Below are 16538 nucleotides of genomic sequence, written 5' to 3' on the forward strand. Positions count from 1 at the left end.
TAAAGAAGGTTTTTTTTTAAATAATAATATTTATTCAAAGTGTGACACTATTAGTCGAGGAAATGAAGCTGAGAAAATGGCAAAACCTCGCAATTTTTTCGTCCGGTATCGATTTGTACAAAAATTTGGGATTAGGCTCATTTCACCCTCTAGTTCATTTTCTATATTGAGCCGTTGTACGCTTTTGGTTTTTTAGGGGTGAAAACTACCCCTAAAAACTACTTGTAAAAAATTATAAAATAACATTTTAAACTTTAATATTGTCAACATATGGTTCCTATTAGTAACGTAATGATTGTTTTATGCTTTAAAATATACTATCATAGTATTTCAACCCTTAAAACCACCCTTGTTGGAGCTATATATAAAAAATTGACTTATCCTAAAAAAATAATTTCGGCTTGCATCGATTTACATAAAAATTTGGGATTAGGATCATCTCACCCTGTACTTCATATTTTATAACATGCTCAAGAGCGTTGATTATTTTTAGGAGTGTAAACTACCCCTTATTTTCAAAAATTATATAAACATATTGTAAACATTAATATGGGTAAAATTTGGTTTTGATTGGCTAAAAATAATGATTGTTTTATGCTTTAGGACATATCATAATATTTCAACCCTTAAAAGCCACCCTTAAGAACATTACAATTTTTATAAGCAGATAATTTAATAGATCTATACAGAAAAAAAAGTAGAATTGAAGAATTACAAAAACATTTATTTACACAAAAATACAAATTTACAAATATGTATGTAGAAGTACAAACACAAAGAGTTTTTAAGTCATCTTCCAGTATACGAACCAGTTCTGTGGTATTATACATGCATTGAAAATGTTCCATAAGCGGGCTATTCAAATATTTCGAAAAAAAACTTGGTTTTATAAGCATAGCTCCTTCATTTTTGGCAATAAAAAGTTTTTTCACAAATGATTTTGTAAGGATTTTTGAAGAGCTATAAGACTGTGTAACTTAAATTCCGTTATATCCCTTAGTTTTTAATTGGAGTGGGTTTAAAGGGCTCGAATAAGGGGGTGTTTGCTCGTAAATAGAGGTTTTAAACAGCTATATCTCGCTAACTGTTCACTCTAATGGAAATCTATGCACAATATAATTTTAATCATTAAAAAAGGTACAATTTAGTTGCCTACCACTTTTCTCATATCTCCAGTATTTTCGGAGATATTTTGAAGTAAAAGGTGAAAAATACGAAATTGCAAAAAATCAATTTTTTTAAACTCCAATTTTTCTAAAATTAGGCATTTTAAATAGGTCAAACTTCTTGGGTGTATTGACAATACAAATATACAAGGAATTGCAGAAATGTGAAGACCAATTTTTAATTAGGAGGGTAGTTAGGGGGTTATTTTCACTGATTTTTTTCGTAAAGAAAAGTAGGTACCGACTTTTTTTGATCATAAGTTGCTCTATTTTCAGGGTAGAATTTTTTTTAGTATTATTCTTTGAAAGGATTTATTGTATGCTTGAACAAAGATTATTTAAGTTTTCCTCGAAAAATGCAGTTTTCCCGTTATTTGGCTTTGAATATTTCAAATTATGCATTTGACGAGAAAAGCTAACATTTAGCATGCCGTATCTCGGTTTATATTGGTCTTAAAGATATTATAGAAAAAGAATTTAGTTTATGTTACTAAAAGATACAATTTTGTCATTTAAAGTTTTTTTGATTAAATGCGTATTTTTCGAGGTATTCTCAAAAAACTCTCTAAAAAAGTCGATTTTTTCGACGAAAAACTGTTACTTTTAAGCGCGAATAACTCGAAAAATATTAGTTTTACGAAGAAAATGTAAAAAACATTTTTTTCTTAGAACTACTCTTTACATCGATTTGCATGGTTAAAATGTAATAAAAAAATTCCACCCCCGAGATGGGGTGGCAACCACCCCCAAGGTTTTAGCGTACAGCGGCATGTATAGGAAATGATCCTTGGACTATTCCCTACCTTCTGTGAAAATTTCAAGTAAATCCATGCTGGACGAAAAAATTGCGAGCCAAAATGCTTCATTTCCTCGACTATATTACTAATTACATTACATACTTTAAGAAATTATTAATATTATTTTAAATCAATGTTACGGTAGTTCTGCAAAGGGATTGCAAGTTAGGACTAGACGAGGAGTGTTTAAAAGTTATCTTTAAAGATGACTTCAACTACATTGTTCTACTCAAAATGTCGTGGTTCTGTATACAGTGAGTGGTTTAATACAATGTTCGTGAATATATTATGTGATACTGAAGTAATTGGAACGTTTGGTTCTTGATCTTGACGAGTTGGTCTATTTTCAGTTAAGACATTAGAGAAATCATCATCCCATTTTTCTAAAGTAATTGTTGATAATAAATCAATATTAAATTAAATATTGGAAATCGATATAATGGTAGGGAAGCAAAGTATGCTAAATGTGCAGTCACTCGAGCACTTTAGGGACCTATTGGTTTATGATTATTAGGTCCTAGAACCAAGTAAAATTTTCTATTTTAGTGGGGACTTCCCATTTTTTAATTTAATTTTCCATTTCAAACAATCATTTTTCCCGATTATAACGCCATCTATCCATAATTTAAAAAATGTTTCGAATAAAGGTTGCTTATTTTTATGCAAAGAATCCAAATCAACAAGTTTCAAAGAGAAATGGTGCAATATAAGAAGAAAACTTGTATGTTCTTCTCATCCTAATCTATCTATAAGCATTAATTTTTCTTCTTTAGTTCCCGTCTGTAATAGAGTTTGGCGAAGACCTTTACAACTTCGTCTCTATTCTGAGCTTTTATGATGAGTGTTTGGAAGTCCAGTCCAGTCCAATCCTTGATAGTCAGGTCATTTGTCGACTGCCGGGATTAGGCGTTTCCTTTATATTTACTTGTATTTATATTTCTATGACGAAATAATAAAAAAAGTAAGAACTAAAAAAGGATACCAAATGGGAGAAAAACAACTTAAAATAATCTGCTATGCAGACGATGCAATACTAATCTTTCAAAGTGAAGATGATTTACAACGTATGCTGCACCAATTCAACATAATCGCCAGAAAATTTAACATGTTAATTTCCTCACAAAAGACAAAATGCATGGTTATAGCAGCAGATCCAATAAGATGTAAATTGGAGCTGGAAGGTCAAATAATAGAACAAGTGATTCCACAGAAGTGGAAGATCAAGTAAATAGAGCAAACAGAGCCGCAGGTTGTCTGAGTGACACAATATGTAGAAATAAAAATATCGGAAAAGAAATGAAAGGCAGAATTTACAAAACAGTCATCACACCAATAATGACATACGCGGCAGAAACAGGACCCGATACAGAGAGCACAAAAAGATTGATCGAAACAGCGAAATGAAAACCCTTCGAAAAATCGATGATAAGACTCTATGGGACAGAGCTAGAAGTACAGATATACGATGTAGATGCAAGATGTATAACATTAATAACTGGGTAAGAAACAGAAGAATAGAATTGAATGACCACATAAGCCGAATGACAACAAATAGGATAGTCAGGAAAGCGAGAGACGGTTCCCCAATAGGAAGACAGTCAGTGAGAAGCAAGCACACGAAAACGATGAAACGACAACTTACTAGAGGCACATTGAAAAATCAGAGAGAGTCATGTCTACACAAAAAGACGAAGAAGACGTTTACGATCTCCATTAATACGTACTTTCTAATATCTTCAATCTATGGAATTTTTAAAATGCGGCGAAATATCCACATCTCAAAGTTTACCAAGCTGCATTGGAATGGGGCGGGCCGTGTGGCTAGAATGAATGACGAGCGGTGGAGCGGTGGACCGAAAAAGGTTAAGTGTGAAGAATACGAGCAGACAGAAAAACCAGAAGTAGGCCAACTACACGATGGAGAAACGATGTGAAAAAGCTCACAGAACTGGAAAAAATTAGGGAAGGCCTATATTCAACTTTAGATGCCGAAGGCTGGATGATGATGACGAAAGTTTTCAAAGCGTTATAATGAACTAATTTTCACTGTCCAGGCTTCCATGTTATATAGTAAACCCTAATTAGGGACAAAATAATTAGTAACCAATGTTAACTCCATTCATGTATAAAGTAAAAAGTTGTTTTAACAGAAACACTTTTATATGTACGTGCTAATGAATAGATAAGGCTCCCAAGTAGCACAGAACGGGTTTATTAAGTCTTTTAAGGATGCTTTAAAACTATAGAATAAAACTAAAATTAAAACCAATTGGTTTTTAAGTAAACCTTAAGATCGCAATAAAACCGCTTTCAGCATAAAAGGGCCCACACTGAAAGAGGTCAATTAAACCAAAAATATAAACCTTTTTAAAAGTTTGATAAAATTAACTTTGTTTTCTTAAGGGACTGGTTTTAAAGCTGCTGTGAATGTGCTCTTAAAACCATGTTAAAAGACACTTTAAGTTCAGGCAGTTTTATAGCAAACTAAAGGACGATGCCAGGAATAACTTATACTAAAATGTGACCAAAAATATTGTGACCTTTTTTTTATTGCGATTTTCATTTGTCAAATTTGCAATTTTTAAAGATTTTTAATTTTGCAGCTTAGGATATTGACTCTAGAGAAAAACTTTTTAATAGAAACTTGTAGTAAATTAAGAAACCTACAATTTTAGCTATGGTAAGTTTAATTTCATTTATTGGTTATTGCAAAACAGCCTGCGAAAAGTCAAAACTGGCTGTTTTTTACTTGCACACTAAATTGGTACTGCTGCTCTAAAAATATTTGTAGTTGTGTTGAACGACGTACGTAAATTTTCTAGCAAGGTAATCCTTCGCCTTCCTGGTTCTCAGTTTCCAAATGGGGTTTGCCAAATTGCCATGATGGTCACCAACATCCAAAACGGATAGTCATTACAAGAAGAAAAAGTTTTGTATTGTATAATAAGAAGTAACAGTATTATTATATTTATATAACAATGAAAAAATTAAAAATATAGTTATATATTTCATATATATGTATCATTATTGTAATATTATTTCTTCAGAAATGAGATTTCACATATAAAAGTTTATCAAGAAAAACAAATACAGTGGTAAATAGACTGTATATTATAATGGTAATATTATTAAATTGTTTTCGGTCAAAATTTAATACAAGTTAGGTAAAAATTTTCCGAGCGCGCGGATTTGAAGCGAGCCGGGCGATTTGCAAAATTCGGCCGCTCGCAAAAGCACCGATTTTAAAAATAATTTTTAATAATTAAATGTAACTATATTTTATAATAATTTTTTATTTAAGATAATATTAGTCTTTCTTTAGTCAATGACTGTAAAATAATTTCTTAATTGTTATAAATAAAGGCACTATGATTTAAGAAAAAAGAAATAATTATCTCGGCTTCAGTTGGTTGTAGAAAATTTATATTGTTTTATAAATCTTCGTTTCGTCTTCAGCAGCAATAATCGGTAAGTTAGAAACTCATAGGGATGTACAGGGCCGCTTCAGCTCTAAATGTTTATAACGAAATTTGCCCCCTTATTTTCAAACCCAACATTTAGCTCGGCTTCAGTTGGTCGTAGAAATTTTTTATTTTTTTTTGTAAATCTTTGTTTCGTCTTCAGCAACAATAATCTGTAAGTTAAAAACTCATAGGATGTACAGGACCGCTTCAGCTCTAAATGTTTATAACGAAATTGGCCCCCTTATTTTCAAACCCAAAAATTAGAGGTTTAAAAATGTTTCACGCATCTATTTACATCAGAATATGAAAACATAACTCTTTATAAGGAGATTGGATTTTTCACCAACTCTCTACGATTTTTTTTCAAAAAGTTATAGCCTTGGACATTTGATCTCTTGGGATAAACAATTTATAATATCTAAGCAACAAATTCGTTAATCCGGCCTTACAATTTTTTTTATGTTTGGAATTGAATGATCTTCAGTTTAAAGCTTTAAAAAATAAAAAAAAATATTTGTACAATAAATAACGCAATTGTAATAAACGGCCATTTTGGAATTTCGCAGGCTGTTTTGCAATAACCAATAAACAAAATTAAACTTACCATAGCTCAGATTGTAGGTTTTTTAATTTACTACAACTTTCTATTAAAAAGTTTTTCTCTAAAATCAATATCCTAAGCTGCAAAATTAAAAATCTTTAAAAATTGCAAATTTAACAAATGAAAACCGCAATAAAAAAATGCTCACAATATTTTTGGTCACATTTTAGTATAAGTTATTCCTGGCATCGTCCTTTACAACACCTGATAGGTTTCAAAAATTCCTGAATTATATCACGTTTTTTCACCCACAGCCTGCGGTAATACTTGGTTATTTCGGACTGCCAAGGAAAAAAACACTCGCGCACCCAACTTTATTGATAATATCAACAAAAATAGGCCTAAGTAACTCACGCGCCCTAAAATTTCTGACTTTTGGCGGTTAAAAAAATAATAATTAAACAATTTAAATCCGAAAAATATTAATTTGAAAAAAAATTATCTACAATTTTAATGTTTTAATGTTAAAATAAATCGAACTTATGTCTTTAGGTCGCTTATTTATAGTTTTTATGTAAGCCTTATATTGTAATCTATCATGGCTTTCACCATCTCCAGAAAGCAATATGGCCGAAAGCTAAATAAAACTATTTAGTCTATCGACAAAGAATTATTCAGATCAAATGGTTTTATTTTATACCTTTCCAAGAGCATTTATATCCTACATAAAAGCTAGGTTTCCTTGGAATTAAAACCTTTTAGATTTAATGCTGCTGTCAATAATGCCACTCGGTTTTAATGTAAATCTAACCTTAAAATCGAGGCGTTGTAGTGCTGTGTGTTGAATTCTTTGAAAAGTAAGCCGTAATAACCAGTTAGTTTTTATTTTCAGTACTTGTGACTTATTTCTTTCATACTAACTGTACTTCCACTTTTTACAACACACTACACCACTGTTTCGCTCTAAAACAAATGGCCGACCATTTTGGACATAAAAGAAGAGGGGGTGAGTTTAGTTTTATTGTTTCTAACAAGAAGCATAGTTTAGTCTTTACTATAACCAAATTGATTTAGTTACAAGCGTTTGGTTTTAATATAGCCTAATAATTGCTTTTAAGAAAGCAACTTTAAAGAAAACTAAAAAAATAGTTTTAATGCATATGATTTACTGACATAAAAGTCTTGAGATCAAGTAGTTTTTATAATAGGTTTTATTAGTGATCTTGGGAGAACCTTTAAAACTGCAATAAAACTAAAAGGTCACAAACTAGAATCTAATAAAACCAAATTGTCCGGAAGTTCTTCATAAAACTGGTTAGTTTTAAAGTGGACTTAGAATAAACCATTTTAAAACTACAATAAGACAAATGATCTATTAAGATTAATTATTAGTTTTATTTGATATTCTTATTAGATACTTTAAAAGAAGTGACAAATGCTTAACAGTTTTAAAGTTTTGGCAGTATATCTACAAGGTAACTTTAAAATCCTTATCTTCTTGTTTACGACAATAAAACTTTTATAAACCTTGAATAAAACTAAAATGTTTTTATTGTGCTACTTGGGCTTCCAATAAGAAATAATATATATAAGTAGATAAAATCAAATGTATGTATTTGCTTCAGCAATCTTTTACATTTCTATCGAAATGAAAAACTCGAATTCTGTAAAAGGTGAATTATACCTACTACCAACTTTCCCACAACTTTTATTTTAGAATTTTATTGTAGATTTCAGAAAAGTAGCTCATTCAAACCACCTCCTAGTCTCAACCTCATTTCAGGCTCTATAAACTTTCGCGTATAACTTTAAAACACGAGAAAAACAAACGCTGTCATCACGTAGCTATTGATATTCATGGAATATCTGAAGTGGGTTTTACAAAGAGCTCGCAAATTGAAGCAGATTGCCGTAGAAGATATACCCTACTAACCCTCTTACTACGTTACGCACGAAAATAAGCCGTAAGCCGTCAGGTAGATATTCTAATACAGCTATCAACTCTTATACGATCCCGGTATGTTATCTCGCGTATTAGAAAATAGATGTAACAGTGTTTATTTTTCTTTGACAATTTTCAAGCAATTTCAAGCTTCGTTTATTGTTGTAAAGGATATTTGCGGGAAATTGGTAAGTACTGCTGAGAAAACCGGCTTGTGATTTTCACGTTGATTTTAAAATCCCGCTACACGGGTAAGGTAATGTCTTTTATACCTATTTAAATAAAGGGAACAATAATCCTCTAAGTAATGATGCACATTCTGAATAGCATTATACTTTAAACAGTAATATTTTCCTTAACAGAGTTTTATATATAGTGCAAGCCAAAAGTCCCCTCCTCTCTTGTATTAAAAGGTTATACTTATACTTAGTGTTGCCCAAAATCGGTCTTGGTCTTGCAGTCTTGGTCTTGTTCTTGCGTTTTAGCAAGACCAAGACCGCCTTATTTTAGCAAGACCAAGACCAAGACTGACCGTGCAAGACTTGAGCAAGAACAAGACTAGGCCTGCGAGACTCTTGCGTCTTGCAGTTAGGATTGAGTATTGTTTTATGGAATAATACAGTAACAAAAATACAGGTCATAAATTTAATTACATATTCTGGGACCAAAAATAGTTCCATTGAACCTAACTTACCTTAGTACCAATGTGCACATAAAAAAAGTTACAGCCCTTTGAAGTTACAAAATGAAAATAGATTTTTTCCAATAATATATCGAAAACTATTGGAGATTTTTTATTGAAAATTAACATGTGTTATTCTTATGGCAGTAGTATCTTAAGAAAAAATAGCGAAATTTAGACACCTCATAAATATTTTATGGGGGTTTTGTTCTTTAATCCCCCCCCCAAACTTTTGTGTACGTACCAATTTAATTATTATTGTAGTATCATTAGTTAAACACGATGCTTTAAAAACTTCTTTGTTTCTTAGTACTTTTTCGAAAAGTCAGTATTTATCGAGATATTTAGCATATTTGTCAAATCCACCACATATTTGATTATGGCTAAGTACGATTATGGAGACTTGATAAATAGGAAAATTTATTTATGATTTACATTTTTAGGTATATTTTGAACCATATTAAAAAAGAAGCCACATCTCGATAAAAGGTGCCTTATCGAAAAAATACAAAGAAGCAAAAAAGTTTTAAAAACACTGTGTTTTACTAATAGTATCGCAGTAATAGTTTAATTGGAACGTACACAACCATTTGGGAGGTTTAAAGGAACAAAACCCCCATAAAATCTCTATGTAAACATATTAGAAAAGAAGCCGCAACTCGATAAAAACTGCCTTTTCGAAAAAATACTAAGAACCAAAAAAGTTTTAAAAATATTGAATTTAACTAATAGTATCACAATAATAATTTAATTGGAACGTATAAAAAAGTTTGGGTGGGTTTAAGGGAACAAAACCCCCATAACATTTTTATGGGATTCACAAATTTCACTATAATTTTTCTTTAAGATATTCCTCCCATAAAAATGCCACATGTCCATTGTCAATAAAAAATCTCCAATAGTTTTCGATATATTGGGAAAAATCGATTTTCATTTTGTAACTTCCAAGGGCTGTAACTTTTTTTATGTGCACATTTTTTGTACTAAGGTAAGTTAGGTTCAATCGAACTATTTTTGGTGCTAGAATATGTGATTTAATTTATGACCTGTATTTTTGTTACACCCTGTATATTAGTTCGGGTATATGCTTAGAGACTATGAGATACAAAAAAATATGTAACAAAAATTTGGAAAATTGGATTTATCCGCATTATGAACAATAAGATAAACATACATACCGAATTAAAATATTCATATAAGAACACTCTTATTTGTTTGATACGCACTCAGAGGTCATATTAAATTATTATACAATGTAAAAATAAAACATTTCATTCTTTCCTAATATCAGACGACGCCTTCGCTCCAAAATTAATTACAATTGAGTTATTGTCTTAATTTTGAGAATAGCTAACCTTTCATAAAATAATCTTCTTGTGTTATGTGACGCCGACACGACAGTGTAATAATATCGCATTGAAACTTTAAAGAAGTATGTCGCCTAACAAAGGTGATTAAAATATAATACGAATAGCATATACAGTGTTACGGACAACCACTCAATTATTTTTCCTTATCCATATCGTAAAGACTAAACGTCCTACTTATAAACTGTTTGCCGGGTGTGCAATTAGATATTAGATCAATCGGCCAAACAAAATTTTTTGCTGCAAAAGCACTAGATAAGATAATGCTTGGCTACTCTGTATAGTCCATTCACGCACGGTAAAATGTTACAAAACCTTCAAATTTCAAACAAAGAGATATTATTATATAAAAAGGGATATTGGCCGATGTGTGATTTTGCCCTGGGGATGAGTTTCACCCCTTCTTGGGGGTTTAAAAAACAAAGGTTCAAAATAAGTCAAGGTTGAATAAACTGACTAATTCTAAGCAACTTTTGCTCTATTTTATTCATCTACAAATAAACCACGTCAATACTTTTCGAGCTATTTGCGACTGAATATGTTCATTTTTCAACAAAGAAAAAACACGTTTTTCGAAGGTTTTCGCGCAAATGACTCAAAAATAAGTATTCTATTGAAAAAAATATTCTAAGCAAAAATATATCTTATAAAAAATTAAAATAAAATGATGTATTTATGGGGAGAAACCTTGTACCCTGTAAATGTACCTCTACCATATATTGGCTTTTAATACAGGGGAATTCGTTAAGGGAGGCCCGAAAAAATATATCGTTGATTGGGAAGAATAGTATGATAAGTCAAAAATGGTTCATTTTTAGTTTATATCAACAAACTACTCATAATGAATGGATCTATTATGGAGAAAAGTATTGTAAGTGCAGTTTAAACGATAAGCACTAGAGAGCTCTGTGACCAAGTATGGCATCTCCCACTTCCACGCAACCGGTGTGGAGAAGACTCGGGTAACTCAGTTGTCTACAGTTCGTGCTAAGCTTAGGTCATTTTTATTTAATCAATACTATTATAAGTCAAAATATTAACACTGCTTGCATCTTATTAGTGAATATTTTTGGAGCAAGAGAATTATATTTCAAAATATCATACTCTTCTTTAACAGGTAAGCATTTATTTTTATTATAATTTTGGTCAGTACGATGATTACAAATAATATGATACTCTTGAATAAAATAAGTACACCTGTGGGAATTTTATCTTTATTTCATTTTGGGTTAACATAGTTTTGAATATAATTTTGCGCTAAGTATAGCGTGATATTTTTAGTTAACATTGTCTTCAACATAATTTAACTCAAATCCAAGAAATTATTTCGTTTTATCATTCTATTCCTTAAAATATCTTTTTCTTACTAGATACTTAATAACCCATTTTTTTTTCACATACACAGGAGAAAAAATTTGTGTTTGCAAATCCTTCTTTATGGCAACTCTTTGCATTAACTCTCAAGTAATTGAGACCATTTTACGCAAACAAAATAATGAAGTAAATGGAATAATACAGGCAGATAATCGAGGTAGACATGAAAAACATAGCAGTGTTCCTGAAGAGTTGAAACAAGAAGTGCGTAGTCATATTCGATCTATTCCTCGAATTGAGAGCCACTACTGCCGATCTCAATCAAAGAAAGAATACATTGAAGGAGGAAAAACTATTGCCGACCTGCACAGAAATTATGAGTAGCGTTGTAAAGAACTCGGGAAATTAACGTATACTACTTGATGTACTCCAATATATTCAAAGGAGAGTTTAATTTATCTTTTTTTTATTCCAAAAAAATATAAGTGTGATTTTTGCCAGGGTTTTACTAATGCCTCCGAGGTAAAAAAAACAAGAACTTCAGGAACAGTACAATAACCATATTGAAGACAAAGAACTGGCAAGAAAAGAGAAGGACATGGATAAAAATTATCCGGATAAAATTGACGCTGTTTATGATATGCAGGCAGCATTGCCATGTCCACAAGGGGACTCGTCTTCTTTTTATTATGTATCAAAACTAAGTGTGTATAATTTAACATTGTACGAGCTTAAAAGTACGGAAGCAATGTGCTTTATGTGGCACGAAGGTCTTGCTCACAGAGGTGCAAATGAAGTGGGTTCGTGCGTTTGGAATTATTTACAGTCTGTGAACGCCAAAAATACTGAAATGGTAGATGTTGTATTTTATACTGACAACTGTTTCGGACAAAATAAGAACCCCTTCGTATTTGCTTTATACATCTATGCAGTTTCTATTCTGGAAAATATTAGGTCCATCACCCATAAATTTTTAATTAGTGGTCATACTCAGAACGAGGGAGACCACGTTCATTCTGTTATTAGAACGTTCAATTTATAGAACATATTATAGTATTATAGAACGTTTACGTACCAGATAAATATGTAACATTGGTTAGACAAGTAAAGAAGCATGGAACTCCATTCAACGTACATGAAATGGGTCATGAGAATTTTTTTGATCTAAAACAACTATCAAGTGATATGGGCATGAAGGATTCTTTTAAGACAGAAGAAGGTGGACCAGTCCCTCTCTCAGGAATATGCGTTTTAAAAGTTACCAAAGAAAATCCTAGTCACCTGCTATAAAAAATGTCGTACAAAAAACAGGAATTTAAAACCATAAACGTTCTTCAAAGCAAACGACGACTTCCATCAGCACGTGACGTTACTCTAAAACAAGCTTACAAGAAGAAAGTGGGAATAAGTGAAAAAAGCCTGCTCTCTCTTTTTGAAAAGAAAAAAAAATGTAGCGGTTATACCACAATACCACACAATACTATAGGGATTTTTACGCTAACTTGTAGAAACTTTCATTTTTTTTTAATGGGAGCCCAAATTTTTTGTTTTTTTATATTGGTATTGTACTATAACTGCGATTTTTTTCATTCATTGTTGTTTAAACTTTCATAAAACATTTAAACTGTTCCGTTTTATTGTCCCTAATAACCTTATAATTATGAAATAGTACAAAATTTTTATAAAGAAAAGTATTATAACTCAAAATGGGGATGAAAAATATGAGTTGGGGGTGGTATATGGATTGGATGTAAAACTCATATTGTCAGTTAATACTGTAAGTTTTAATTATTCTGATGAAAAGGATATTTAATATTGTATTGCTTAAGTAATCCGATCTCGTAACCGATCTCAATCTTTAATTGTCTTTTCTGTAAACTTAATGTTTTTGAAATATCATACTATTCTTCCCAATCAACGATATATCCTTAGAAAAACTCAAAATCGTCAGATTAAGGTAAGTTAAGTATGTACATGCAAAATAGTGTATATTTAAAAAATCTGACGATTTGTGCGGGGCGTAAGGAAATGGGCGAGTCACAAAGTTTGACAAAAAAGCGACTATTTCGTGAAATGAATATCAGATCGAAAAATTAAAAAATCCGTTCAATATTTTTCAAAAATCTATCGAATGATCTGAACACGACCACTCACGGAGAGGGGTGGGAGGTAAATTTTAAATTGTAAATGCGAACCTCGCGATATTTCGCGAAATGAATATCAGATCGAAAAACTGAAAATTACACAGTTTTTTGCGTTCTGAATATCACTAATCACTATCTATTTTAATTATCAAATTATGTTAATTAATGTCAGTATTTATGAGAGTGGTATCATCTGCAAAGCACACACATTTTATGGGAAAAATGTAGTGAAATAGATCGTTCAGATAAATAAAAAACAAAGTGTTCAAATCAGAATAGCTATTATAAAGAAAAAGTTCCTCTTTTCTATTTGTTAAATAAAATTTAAATAGATTGAGAGTGGTTCCCCTTATACCATATTTATGCATTTTTTCCAACAGTAATGTATGCGAAACACAGTCAAAAGTTTTGGATAAATCACACAATGTCAAAGATACAAAATGACCTTCTTCCAAGCCTTCCGAAATGACCTTCCTATCTTCTGTATAGCTTGTGTGGTGCTGCACTTTTTTCTAAAGCCATATTGATTACAGTGAAGTATTTTTTGTTTATCTAGATATTCTTTCAATCGAGCATTAAGAACACTTTTAAAAATTATCAAAAATAAGTTATATATTAAAAAATATTAATACCCTTAAAGGACATTAAGATTTAGAAATTTACTTTCGGTGAATACAATAACTTCCAAGTTTAGAGGTTTGACTGATTATACAACGAAAATTCCAGAAGTTGACTTAAAAAGTATGTATCTTAGGCACCAGGTACTCCGGAGGTAATTTTCAATGTCATCTTCTTTTTCAGCAAGCACAAAAACCCCGAGTAATAATCTTTGACTTATTTTTTAAGAAATTTGCCGGAAACTCCGGAAGACGAGGTAAACAGTAGGTACCCTGCGTACCAGGTACTCCGGGATCACTTCCGACGTCATATTCGTTTTCAGAGCTCCCAAAAACCCCCGAAAAAACCCATTTTCGCCGATAATTGACGAGTTTTTTTTTAGAGAATTTTTTTTTATTGTCTGTTTGAGATACACTTTTAGAATGCATTTTTGTATGCACTTTTTCAATATTGTCTCATGGCTAGGGGTCACAAAGATTCCTGACGCATTCACAAATCAAATGCAAAAATAATTATTTAGATCCGTCTTGTCGTTTTATTTTCGGAGGAAAGGCCGATTTTAGTGCTATATTAGAAGTGGATTTTTCAATAAAAGTATTAGTAATTTTTTCTCTATTTGTATCTGTAATACTATTGGCATTTGTTTTATATTTGTCACCTCTGGACATATTTTGTTCAATAGTGATACATAAGCCATAAATATTCTGGTTTTGTAGTTTTGGTTTGGCTAGTCGGTTTGAGTAGGTACTTACCTGATATTCTCAGGGTAAAAAAAACTTAATATCTGGCACTTTACAGAATATTTATCAGTAAATGGACTCAAATTAATTTGATCTTCTTAAGGAGTAATAAATTTCTCTAAGAGAATACTCCCTTGGAGATAAGAGTTCTCAATAAAATTTCAGGTTTCTAGTCGAGTCTCCTCATTTTTTTAATCTACTCTGGCCTAATTAGCAAAATAAAAGGAAAAATTATTTACCAGAAATTTTATTGCTGGAATCGAATCTTATTATTGTATGTATTAATAATACAGGTATGGAAAGTCCGCAGATAGTGTGCTACTTTTTTTATAAACAAAATGGCGCCCAAAAATCGTTTGCTTTTCAATTTTTGCTCTATAACTCCAAAGATTTTAACGTTACACCAAAAACACTCAAATAAAAATTCTCCGCAATTAAATTCTACATAGAGACGTGTTTTTAGATAAGTAGTTGTTAGTCAATAATTAAATAACTTAGTAATCTAAAAGCCCTTTCCGTATAGATTATAATTCCAGAAGCCGATGAAAATTGAATGAACAGTTGAGCAACAATTGAATTGTTAATTAAAAATTTACGGTCGCTATAATAACGACAATAATTATGATGCATAAGAATAACTATGATTTTTTCATAAAAAGACACTATACCTATCTAATTTACTTTACAGTATTAAAATTGGACTATTTAAGCGTCTTCAGGAATATTTTAAAATTATAAACAATTTTTTGGCTTAAAATCGAATAGAATATCTCGGGAAATATTAAACTAAATTAAATAGTGAAAACGGTATTCGAAAAACAGCGGCAGGGCGCTTCTTTTAAAAGAAAAACGTTTAATTACGACGAGTGGTTCCTGAGATACAACCGGTGAAAGTTGACCGGAATTTACGGCAAAGATATAAACAGTAGGATCATAATTTTCAAACCATCACCTTTTTATGTTTATCCTCTTTCTCCACAAAAATTTTCTTATCTTTAAAGTACTCATAACATATATTATTATAACAAAAACTATCGATAATACGTGTGAAAATTGCCAAAAATAGCGAAATTCCAATAAAAAATTAGGTTGGAGAAAATGTAACCCTCAAAGTTCAAAATCGGTATACAGAGTCGGTATTTTGTTATCGATGGTATGCGCATTTAATAAGAGCAACAAAGAGACATGTATTTATTATACATTTAAAACGGGTTAGAAGATGTGGGACGGTCGAACGTGGCGGAACTGGGAAGGGTCACCAAAAAATTTCGGGTCGTAGGTAATGGCTTTGTCAGACAGTGTTGCCAAAGTTGGAAATTATCAAAAGAAAATATTAAAATAGAAAAAATAATATATTTAACTTTTTGTAAACAGATATAATAAACAAATTATTTAAAAGAAAAAAATTTAAGTAAAAAAATATTGTTTTCGCCAATTTTAAAAAATGTGAAAACGTTGAATTATATTTCAACGTTTATTTTTTTATTAATTTTTTCTTTTAAATAATTTGGTTAGTACCTACACTATTTGTTAACAAAAATTAATATAATATGTTTTCTACTTTAATTATGCAAGTTTTTCTGTCCCAGAGACTTTGTAAACACAACTTTTCCGTCATAAGATCAGACAGAAGGACAAATGAGGTGTAAGAGTGAAAGCTCTTAACCCAAGGATGTTATTAAAGTGAGAAACTTGATCGCACAAGTACTATTTTAAAGTCGCCGAAATAGTACAAGCGACATATTATTCGACGCGCCGTAGCA

The sequence above is a fragment of the Diabrotica virgifera genome, chromosome 7, assembly GCF_917563875.1.
Source record: "Diabrotica virgifera virgifera chromosome 7, PGI_DIABVI_V3a".
Taxonomy (NCBI): domain Eukaryota; kingdom Metazoa; phylum Arthropoda; class Insecta; order Coleoptera; family Chrysomelidae; genus Diabrotica; species Diabrotica virgifera.